This window comes from Carettochelys insculpta, chromosome 2 (genome assembly GCF_033958435.1).
Source record: "Carettochelys insculpta isolate YL-2023 chromosome 2, ASM3395843v1, whole genome shotgun sequence".
Lineage (NCBI taxonomy): Eukaryota > Metazoa > Chordata > Testudines > Carettochelyidae > Carettochelys > Carettochelys insculpta.
In genome coordinates this window covers 121819638-121831758 of record NC_134138.1, presented here as the reverse complement: position 1 = coordinate 121831758, position 12121 = coordinate 121819638, and the positions used below count along the sequence as shown (strand labels likewise).

Here is a 12121-nt window from a genome sequence, read left to right as displayed (position 1 = left end):
AAAGGCCACAGCTGCTCTGTGCTGCTGCTGCATGCTTGGTGCTGAGAGTGGGGGATGGGGATGGGACAGGGCTGACTGCCCTAAATCTTGCCCCTTCCACCCTTGGCCCTGCCTTTTCTGGGGGTGGGGACCCAGGCCCACCTTCCCACCTTGCCCGCAAGCCTGAAGTGACTGTTGGCACCTCTGGTCCCATGGAAGTCAATATTTGCAAGCTGTCCTGAATGTGGCCTTAGTGAGATTTTCTAATTGTGAAAGATTCATCAAGCCAGTTGAAGAACTCTACCATTGTTGGATGAGATTAGATCATCCATTAACACCAAGTTTTCTGTAGACCACTTCAGTCTATGAAAGGGAAACAAAAACCTTTCATATGCTTCCATCACCATGACCTGGGTTTTGTTCTTAGAATGTGTATACACTTGTGTCTGATTACATTTGTTTTCTGCAATAATTATACATTTATAAACAGAAATGAAGAATAAAAACTCAAATTATTTTGATTACCCATCTAAGCTGCTGTTAGGTTTCCACGTATTGAGCAGGAACAATAAACAAGAAAGTATATGGTTGCCAAACTAGATCAGGTGTACAACCCTTGGTTTGCATTTATACCATCCATATTAGCAAAAGGAAGGGCTTTTGTGAGATGATGACTTGGACCACATCAGAGTCACAATAATTTGACCTCTGCCACCTTTTCACAAGTAGTGTGAAAATCTGTTTAATTATTTTATAGTGAGAAAAGAACTGTGAGCCTGCACAGGGTTCTTTTTTCAAAATATTAATATCCTACCTGCTTGTAGTGGGGCGGAGTGGCCACCCCACTACCCGGACGGGATTGTCTGGCCCCTCCCAGTCACCTGACCAGAAGTCAGGAGGCAGGGCCATGGCTATAAAAGCATGGGCTGAGGACTCAGATGGGGTTGAGCCTCCAGAGGACAGCTCTGGGCTCCTGGCCTCAGAGGTTGAGGCTGAGATTGGGCTGCCTGGGTCCCTGCCAGTCCTGGCACCCTATCAACCCCAGCAAAACCTGCCTGCCAAAGGAGACCCGCTGCCCCTGAGGACCGACCTAAGTAGTGGCCTCAGCCTGAAGCAGCTGAACCTTCAGGCCACGTTGGCCTGGATTGGGCCACCTGGACCCCAGCCAGACCTGGTACCCCATGAGGCCCGAGACGTCCATTGGACTCTGGGTATGTGCCGGAGAAGGAGAAGGAGACTGGAAGTCGCCCAGGGTAGGGAGGACCATTAAAGGACCTTGGGCTGGTGCGTTGCAGTCTGGATTTCCCGCTGACCTGCGCAGCAGGCCGTGCTGCCGCGACCAGGGCCCCTGGGCTGGGATGTGGTAGAGTGGGTGGGCCTGTGTCCACCCTGTCACCCACCTGCGGGGTCACAGTCTGCCCCCTCTGCCAGCAAAGGCGAAGTGTCTGTGCCCATCGTGGAACTGGGTGAACTGTGGGAACTGGGTTTGCTGCCCTGCCCTGAGCTAGGGCGTGGGCTCTCTGGGGTAAGGAGACAACCTGAGCTGTTTGCTGCCCGGCCCAGAGGACGGCCCTGGGCTCCCTTATAAGACTGTGGTTTTTTGTTGCCCCAACCTGCACCAGGGTCTGGGCCTTCCCGCCTTGCTCCAGGGCTTGGGCTCTCTTGGACGTTTGCTGCTCCACTCTGACTTAGGGTCTGGACTCCCTTATAAGACTGTTGTTGGTTGTGTTGCCCCGCATTGTACCAGGTCTTGAGCTTTCTCTTGGATAATTGCCGCCCCACCCGGAGCTAGGGCCAGGGGCTACCTAAGACAGTGGGTTCATTGCCCTGCTCGGAGTTAGGGCTGGGGCCTTCGAAGACTGTGGGCTTGCTGTTGCCCTGACCTAGGGCTAGGCCCTGACGAGAGATGATTTTCCCGAGCAACTGCCTGAAATAAGGCAAGGGGGCTTTGAACTGTCGCCTCTCACCCACCTGAGGCAAGGTGGGAACCCCCTGAACTAGTGACTTGGGGGTTGGTTGGTACTCGTGGCAGTGGGACGGAATGGCCATCCGCTGAACCGGAAGGAGAGGAACCCTTCCAGGAGCCCAAATCGGCTCCACTGCCCTAAGGTGATTTTAGCAGTCATCTTTAGCTGTCACCCAAAAATCATAGGGGGACAACCTTCCAACCAGCATCCAAAAGTGTGCCAGCAAAAACAGGGTAAGGTGCTCTCAAATTAGGAGTGTTAAAAGGATAAGCACTCTTTCAGTTAGCTGCAGCAATATTATGTAACACCCACTTTAAATTAACATCTTCCAAGCAGTGAGTTAGCCACTCCCAATGTCTTTTTGAAGACTGTGAACAGTAATCTCAAAAGTATCATTGGTCTTTTATTCTCTTTTTATGCTTCTGCATGAGTGATACTCTCTGAATAGCTTAGCAATTTTTGGCTGGTAAGTTTGTAAGCATGCATTTTCAGGAAAAATCCATCTTTGCCTGCATGCTGTTGTATATATGCAGAGGCACCCCATGCTCTGTGGAGGAGAGGGGCAGAGTGAGGGCACCTTGCTTCAGCAATTAAAATCTAGGGGGCACATAACCCCCATGGTCCCCCATGCGTTGCCTGTGTATATATCTAAGCATGCTTAATAGCGTACATGAAAAAGCATGCATTTATATGTTCAGCCTGCTTCCTTGAATGCAGGACCTCGAAGTCTTGGGAGCATAGATTACATATGTGTGTGTGTATGTGTGTGTGTATATATAAAATACACACACACACACACACACACACACACACACACACACACACACACACACATATATTTTACTATATTTTTCTTTAACAAAATTAGGAAATATGCACAATTATCATTATCGTAGCCACCATAACATATTTTAAATATAGCAAGAAAAGTTGAAAAAGATCTAATCACATTGGCATTTTCTCAACATATTTCTCTTATTACTGTCATCAAAGGTATGATTCAGTATGTAAAAGATAAAGCAATGTTTAATTGTGTGATTTCTACAAAGTGGAGAAAAGGACAAATATGAAGTTAAACATAACCAAAATATTGTTTATCACAAAATGTGTCTTACAATTATTAGTACAGTCCCTATTTCTAAGGTCCTCATCTCTCAAACTGTGAATGCTATTAAAAACACTTTGTGCTTACATAGCATTTTCTACCTGAGGGGCTTCAAATATTTGCAGGCAGGTTAATGAAGTTTGCTAGAAGGACTCTGATTTATATATTTCCTTAACTGTGTATATATAAAAAAGCACATTACCCCAGAACACAATGTTACCCATTTAGATTTATCAGTCTAGCTATGTATGTTACCTGCAGTGTTCTCACATGAACACAGCTGTATCATTTTAATGTAAAGGAAATCAAGAGACATGGAAATAGAATTTGTTGTTCTTAAAAAGCTGCAACTTCCAGTATTTATTCCTTTAATATTCAGTTGGAGATACCATTTTACTATAGACCTTGTTTGTGACAAAGAATAGTCACTTTAGACTTTTCAGTATGACTAAGTATATTTAATGCAAATCAAATTATTCCTAGTACTTAGAAAACAGGCAAATAGGGATTTTAACTGCAAAAATAAATGTTTTAATGTGTACCAACATCTGCTGTTAGTTTAGCTACTCTTTTGATAAAGTACTTTAAACTTAAACAAGGGTCAAAGCCGAATGTTTCCTTACGCAGTATGGGATAGGTCCTCAGCTGGTATAAATATATGTAGCTCTGTTGCCTTTGCTGGAGCTATGGCATTTTTCACCAGCAAAGGATCTGAGCCCTAACTATTTATTTCCATTTTGTTCTTTCATTTGAATGTGACTTTAGTGGTTATGAAAGGCCAGATTCCCCATTTTAGCCACAAAACAGGAACAATACTGGCAGGGTCAATGCCAGTACGTCACAATCCTGATTGGGGGAGCAGAGGAAGGGACTTTTCGTAGGAGTGAGATGGGAATTGGCTATCCATGATCCAGTGTACAAGCCTGCCAACAAGGGTAAAAACTGTTGTCTGTTATGATAGTGAGAAGTGAGTCACACATAGGAAACACTGTCAAAACAAAAAGCAGTCAAGTAGCACTTTAAAGACTAGCAAAATAGTTTATTAGGTGAGCTTTCATGGGACAGACCCACTTCTTCAGACCAGAGCCATACCAGAACAGACTCAATATTTAAGGCACAGAGGACCAAAAACAGTAATCAAGGAGGACAAATCATTAAAAAATGACCAAGGTGAGCAAATCAGAGAGTGGAGGGGTGGTGGGGGAAGGTCAAGAATTAGATTAAGCCAAGTATGCAGACGAGCCCCTGTAGTGACTCAGAAAGTTCCCATCCCGGTTTAAACCGCGTGTTAATGTGCCGAATTTGAATATAAAAGCCAGCTCGGCTGTTTCTCTTTGAAGAACGGTGCGAAAGTTTTTTTCAGTAACACACATACCTTTAGGTCATTGACCCAAATGACCTAAAGGTATGTGTGTTACTGAAAAAAACTTTCGCACCGTTCTTCAAAGAGAAACAGCTGAGCTGGCTTTTATATTCAAATTCGGCACATTAACACGCGGTTTAAACCGGGATGGGAACTTTCTGAGTCACTACAGGGGCTCGTCTGCATACTTGGCTTAATCTAATTTTTGACCTTCCCCCACCACCCCTCCACTCTCTGATTTGCTCACCTTGGTCATTTTTTAATGATTTGTCCTCCTTGATTACTGTTTTTGGTCCTCTGTGCCTTAAATATTGAGTCTGTTCTGGTATGGCTCTGGTCTGAAGAAGTGGGTCTGTCCCATGAAAGCTCACCTAATAAACTATTTTGCTAGTCTTTAAAGTGCTACTTGACTGCTTTTTGTTTTGATAGTGTATAGACTAGCACGGCTTCCTCTCTGTTACTATAGGAAACACTGGTAATTGGAGGGTACCAATTTGAGTCAGATTTGACCAATTGATTAGAAAGCCCAGCCCTGCAAATGTTTGGCGTCAATGAGGCAGTACTCTGCACTGTGTCATAACTGTTGGAGCACAGCTCAAAGTGGTGAATGGCTCTGGATCTCTTTCCTTTTGGTTGCTATGAGTTGTTTACCTGTGTTTTGCCTGTTGTTTTTTTCTGTAGGAGAAAGTAACCTTTCCACACCATCCTCACTTTGCTCCTCTTCAAATTTTACACCACCGTCCAAGGTGCCTTTTGACCCTGTTGACCTCTCCTGAAGGGTGAAGCCAGCTGCTCTCTGAGATGGGTCATTATTCTCCTGCAAGAAAAAGTAAGAAATGAGAAAGGCACTCTGGGAAATTCAACCCCATTTACAAGTTCCTAAAATAGTTCCATAAGAGTGTCAGGTGTAGAGCAGAGCAGAGCAGAGCAGAGCAGAGCAGAAAACACCGCTGAGCATCTGTACTGCTCCAGAAACACCCTGACAAGGAGCCATGTTTTCTCACAGATGGTTGGTTATGGAAACAAAAAGAAGAAGAATGTCAAGAACATAAGCAGTGGCCTTATGCCTTGATGACAAGGGCACCCATTGGCCTTTGATCACAGGTAAAGGCTTGAAATCACTCTACATGAAGTTTTGTTTGCAAATAGGTAAGAAGATGTGACCCCAGTAAACATTCAGGAGTCTTAAAGTATCACTTCCCAAGGATCCCATCCTCCATGCCTTCTTCATTCAAAACTCTGGGGCAGCTTTGGGTGCCCAAGAAATGCAGGATCGGGTTCTAATTATTTTTTATGTCTTATGCTTTCAGCTCTAGTCCCCATGAGTCACAATTTTGTAATAGCAAAAAGGACAGCAACAGTGTGCTCCATTTTAGTCCAGTTAAGCACAATCCTCATGCTCCCAGCAAGTGGCTAAGGCAGTAGTTCTGTGCTCCTCTGTTATGCTGTGTCCACAATGTGTGCAGTTAGTACTGACAAGGCGTGTGACGGGGCAGTGCCTGCAACCAGGCACTCTCCCCACTACACACTGCTTAGAGTTCCACTCTCCTGCATTTGTACCAATGTGTTCTTAACACAGGGATGGCACAGAACCCATTTGTAACTTCTTTCCTTCATAATATCAGTGATTAGACACAAGCCAAGTTAAGAGGTGTTGCTTAAGGGTGACCTGCGTACAGAACGCACCTTGGAACACAAGCAAACCGCTAAAAGAATTTGCCTGAACGTAATGGTGAATCCGTTGTCCACACCCATAGCATAATATAGCCTCTCAAAGCACATAGGCAGAGATGCAACATTGTCTTCTTGCACACAGGTTACACCAGAGTGCCCTCAGGCATTGTAACATGTAATCTTCTGGGGCAGACTTACTTAAACACAGGTGATCATTCATTGCTGATGTGGGAGGTGCCACTGGAAGGCTCTAGCACCCTTAATTAGGGGAGGGAGGGAGAGTATTACAAAAACCTTCCCATGTCCACAATGACTCCTTCAAGCAATAAACCTGCATGCACAGAGATACTGTGAGTCTGCCTTGATTGTGCCTCTGCAATGCAAAGCTTTCTCGAGGTTGGGCGAGCACTGTGTTAAAGGCTGATTTAAAGAGCTGTGCAAAGAGAGGCATTTCTTTCTACTTATGTTACCGACTTACTATCCACCCAGATTTTTCTTGTAACATCCTGTTCCACACCTGCTTGGAAAAAGCCATTACCTGGTTCTTGACTCCCCTGCCATTCAGCAGCTCTGTGACTGGTGGCTGCACCACATCTACATTGCTGGAACTGCTGCAGCCCATGGCAAGAGTGTGACCACCGCCTCTTGCTTTGAACGTCCTGGAGGAGGTTGGCTGTGCAAGTCACTAGGGACTCAGGCAGTTGCTTGGTCCTGTTGCTACAATAAATGACAACACAAGAAGTTGCTTCCTAGGTTTAGAACATGGCTGTACACACACATCACCGTTGTCCAGGTGATCTCACTTTACGGTGACAGGGAACCTGTGTTCCTTGTGCTTGCTGCAGGCACTGGAGTGACAGCGGCAAATCTGTGCAGGTCACACAACTGGGCAGGAGGCCTCCAGGGTTTTAAAATTAAAAAAAAGACATTATTATGTAACTTTCCCCCATTGCAGTTTCTGCCCAGATTCCTCCCTTGCCTTGTGATTGTCCATCATTTTTTACTAATGGCAAAGAATGCAGGAAATAAATGCCACTCCACCAAGAATTCCCAGGATCACGTGGGTTGAGTCATAGCAAAACTTCTACATTTCAAGGAGAGCTGATGTAGTCCAACAGAGCAGGAGACTAGCAAACAGCAAGAATTGAGCTTTCAAATGTATGTTGGAAATGCCAAAGAGCCTAATGATTATTATTTGCTTCTGTTACCATCCAAAGACGTTGAACCCCCATCCTCCCTCCCTCCCTCACACACACATGCATGCATACATGCATTCTGGGTAGATGAAGCTGCTTGGAGATGTTTTCATGACACATGCGTACATACTTTGTGCCAGTCAGTGGAGTTAATCCTTATTTGTTGATTAATCGAATCTCAGAACTAAAAAAGAATGCCTGCAAATAAATGTGTTCATCTTTAAGGTGCTACAGGACTGCTTGTGTTTAGTGAAGCTGCAGACTAACTTGTCTTCTCCTCCGAGATTGTAAATTAATGTTACCAATAACTTTCAACTGTGAATCCAGAGACCTCTGAGACAATCCCTTTTCAAGGACATATTTCCTCCCTCTCTGCTCCTGGTAAGTTCTTTTCTCCTTTAATATCAATGCTACTCCATTGAGATTAGACTTTGGAGGTTGTTTGTGGTTCACAGGGAATACAGGCTACAGCAAATAAAAATTTACTTTTCAGCAAATGTTTACACCATGTAGGTCATAATACAATATGATTCCAATGTTATTTATTAGTATTTTCATTACCATGAATCACAGTGTGCTATGCAAATCTGGTTGCTTGTTTGCTTTTGTGATTAAGCACTTGGAATGATAATAATGGAGTTTCAAAACATTTTTAAAAGATCCATAGACAGTTATTTACTTAATCTCAGCAATAAGACACAGATTTGCTCCTTCAACAACAAAGTAGTAAAGTTTGAGAATGGGAACTGAATGCCAACAACTAAACAGAGAAAGCTGTTTAAACATAACTCTAAAATCTCTGGTTATGATATAATCAAAAGTCAGGCATGATTGATGAATCACGCTTCTGCAATTTGTAGATCAAGTTATGTTTGATAGAGGTATGTAAAAAGAAAGGTTGACAATAGAGAAGAAACAGTGTGTACTATGTATAGACCGAATCAAATTGTTTTGTAGTTTGCATATGGTCACATATATGAAGTGAAAATAATCTTGGTCATTAATGTGTGGCTGCTTAAACACTGACCCTGACAAGGCTTACGTTCAGGCCCACTGACAGGAGACGGGAAGGAGGACGGGGAAGGGAGGGGGTGAAGGAGCAGTTGCATTGGGCCTGGCCTATTAAAGGGCCTCAATACCACTGTCACTTTGGCAGCAGTAGGGGCTGGAGCTGCAAGCCCCGTTGAAACTCTGCAGCAGCGCTGCCCCAGCTGCACACTGCTGTAAGGGGGTGGGGTCGGGGGGGAGGTGAGTGGCAGCACCATGCTCTGGGCAGTGCTGAGGGCTGACAGCCCTTGGCCCCACCCCTTCTGCTCCAGCCCCCTCGTCTTGCTCCAGCTCCACCGCTTACATGCACTTAATCTTTATGCACTCTACGTTGAAGTCAGTAGGTGCTGTCAGCTTTTGCTAGGAGCTGTGCAGTTGGTCTTCCTAGGTTTGACCCTACACTTACTACTTACTGAAGTCAATACCAAAGCTGTTAATTGTCCTGCTTGACTTGGTGTTGGTGAGGCTTCAGCCAGAACATTGTATCTATTGCTCAGTACCACACTTTAGGAAAGGTGTGGACAAACTGGAAAGGGTCTAAGAAAGGGAAAAGACCAAAGGTTTAGAAAACCTGACCCATAAAGAAACGTTAGTTTAAAATTGTGGGGCACATTCAAGCTTGGGTGAAAGAAGACCAGTAGGTGATCTGGTAAGTCTTCAAATAATTTAAGGGGCAGTTACATAGGCGACATGGGGGTGCACTCAGGGGACCACATGCATCCGCCAGCATCAGCTCCTACACACTCACTGTCATCACCGCGCTGCCTCTGAGTGTTGGGGCAGTCCCAGCCCTCCCCCAGAACGGTGTGGCCCAAAAGCAGCATGGGCTTCAAAAGCCTTTTATGACACGTCTTATGAAAATGAAAACAAAAGCCAATTCTGAGAGGTGTACATATTGGAAAACAATCCCTGCAAAATCAAAATCAATATTTTAAGTCATTGCTGGGGTTGAGTGAAGCAAATTGAGCTACTGTAGAACCTAGGAGTTACAAATGTGTCGGACTGGAGGTTGTTTGTATCTCTGACATGTTCATAACACTGAATAAAACATGGTGGTTCCTTCAAAAGTTTCCCACTGAAGATTGACTTACTACAAGTGTGACACTTTATTGTGCAGAGGCAAAATGCTGCTTCCTCTTATTTTTTGAGTAGTTTCTGATTAATACACCACTGTACTGTACTTGGTGGGTTTTTTTTGTTTTTGTTTTTTTCTCACTGCTGCTACTTGACTGGTTCCTAGCAAGGTGCATGGTTGACTGGTCAGTTCATACATCTAGTGTTCATAACTCCTGAGGTTCTACTGCATATGCTCTATAATGGGCAAACACAATTTCCCAAGCAGTTTAGTGGCTTGCAAGCTACTGGGTGTATTGGACAGGAGTCAGGCCTACCCAGATATACGTGACTTTCACCACTTTTCTCCTCCCAAAGTCTCAAACCATATGGGTGAAAATAGGGTGATGTTAAGAGGTAATACAAAGATTTGTTCATGGGAAGCCATTTTTATTGGTCCTCTAAGAGCCAAGCACTTTGCTATGTGTTCTGTGCACCATCAGGAGAATGTTCCATTACTGATTTTTGCGGGGGTAGTCTGTCTTCTTATTGGCAGGGCTGCTTAGCAGTCAGCCCATCTATCATGTGGCATGGCCCTTAAAGATGTTGGGAGGTCTGAGCTATACAAGGACCTGAGAGATACTGGTAGAGGTCCACGGTCCTGCAGATAAGTAGCGTGTGTGGAAATCCCATTACTGTTTCAGCCAGGGTGAGGACCCAGAGCCTTGCAGAGTGAGCAGAGCAAATCTCCCCTCGGTTCCGTTCAGTAGGGATGAGTTATAGGGAGGGGCCCATCAGATATGCTGCCTCCTACCAAGTAAACGCTTATCTCACATAACCTCTGAGCCTGACGTTAATTGGGGGGCTGAGGGACACCTGGAGGAGAATCTTATTAAGGCCCTACTGTTGGCCTAAGTTACAACTCCAGCTCCAAGGAGGAGAGTTGGGGGACTCCTGTCTGAAGGTGAGACAGAGGAACTGCTTACATCACAACTCCCTACCTCCAAGGAGAGTTAGGGGTGGTTGACATAAGAGACTGAGCTGGAGTTGAAGTTCAGACAAAGAAGGGGGCTCAGAGTCCTGAAGAGGGGCAAGAATTCTTATATGACCCAGAGTGGGCAAATCTCTGTGGAAAGAATTAATGAACTGGAGCTCCTGTCCTCCGGGGCACCTTGTCCTAAGCTGTTCCCTTGCACCAATCCACCTCTTGTCTCATCAGCATTCATATCAAATGTCTTGCTTCTCAAAGCTCATTAGTGAGAGGCAATGGTCATTGAGAGCATAGGAGGGACAGGATCCATGTTCTCAGATTAGGGGCCGAAAATTTGAAGTCTCTACTGAGCATGTGCAAACTGATGTTTTAAAAGGGCTTGTAATTTGGCCAAGTTCAGGTGCATTCTCATGCACACAAAAAAGCACATCTCAGAAACGTCATCGTTCTGTCAAATTTAAAAGTATGGGGGTTGCTAAAGCATCTTAAAGAAAATGTCATTAGAACATTTTAGTCTCGGTAAACATGCATTTTTCTGCTCCCTGGTCTTGGCAATAACTGAAACTTCTTTGGCTCACGTTTTCCCCCCAAAATATTAGCCTGAGGCAGGTACCTGGCATGGAAGATTTCAGCCCAAATGGTTAAATCTGGGAAAAGTTACGAACAACTTAATACTGAAGTGAAGAGTATCTGGCAGTGAAGAGTATTTTACAGTGAAGAGTATCTGGCAGCTATGATAAAAGACAGTGCTACGAGCTCGCCTTATAATATGCCTGGTTGAATTTAGAACATCCCCAGTGTTTTTTGCCCTGATTTGACTATATCCACTTTTAAGGCCTCAGTCTGCTAGGTTAGCGCTCCCTTTTCACACCTGACTTTCTCAGGGGATCTAAGTCCTGTGATCTCCATGGCCCTCTGACTTACCTTTCCGCTGCCACATATATAGGAAGCTTGGTAGGGGTTACTGCTAACCGTGGTTACCCATATCCATGGAATTTAGGGGTTGCCAGTTTTGGTTGATCATATTCCTGGAGGTTCCATCACACACCCATTTTAAATTACAGATAAATCTTTAATTCCTGGAAACTCCATACAACCCTGGAGGCTGGCAGCCTTCATGGGATCACTGCAGAGACAGTGGGAAGGACCTACTAAAATCTTGTTATCTGCTTGGTTTAGCTTGTGAATCCATCTCACTGAGTTGCTGGGATAGGTCATAGTTGAGTTGCCCTGCAAGGCAGTAAGGGCCTCCTCACATCTTTAGGGATTTGCCCAGTTGGAGTTAAAGGCCGTCAGAGCCACCCCAGAGATGCTGACCACCTAGCAAAGTGGAACCCTAAAGAAGGGTCTTGCCCCAGGTTAGTTGCAGCTTTTCTGGGTGCTGGCAGCATGTGCAAACCTGACTCTTGTCCATGTAGCTGAAATCCGTTTCCTGGCTAACATCGGCAGTGTATGTACATCGTGCAGATAGGTACTGCATTTGATGCCAGTACTGTGTATCAGCTCTCCATGGTGAATGAATAGCATCTGTGGCTATTAAGGAAGGGAGGGGAGGAGAAGGGAGGGGGAGTTTGGGTTTTCTGCTAGAATTCCCACTCAGTTGATTACATTTCTGCCCGCAAACTTTCCCTGTCGCTTCAGCTGAAGGAATCATTTCTCCTTACACTCCCATTCCCACAAGTTGCTGGCAAGGAATTGCTGCTGTGTAGCTAGAACCTAGCAATAATCATGCCGCTGCGGTGGATG

The 12121-nt window shown here is 44.9% G+C and overlaps 1 long non-coding RNA gene across 3 annotated transcripts in view; it reads left to right on the top strand.

The window, feature by feature from the left end:
- The window catches only part of LOC142009497 (uncharacterized), a 138233-nt gene that overhangs the window by 113639 nt on the left and 12473 nt on the right, over positions 1-12121 (top strand). For all 3 annotated transcript variants that reach the window (XR_012644492.1, XR_012644494.1, XR_012644493.1), the window contains 2 exons: positions 5096-5243; positions 7510-7665. This is a non-coding gene — a long non-coding RNA (uncharacterized LOC142009497). The remainder of the gene's footprint in view (positions 1-5095; positions 5244-7509; positions 7666-12121) is intronic.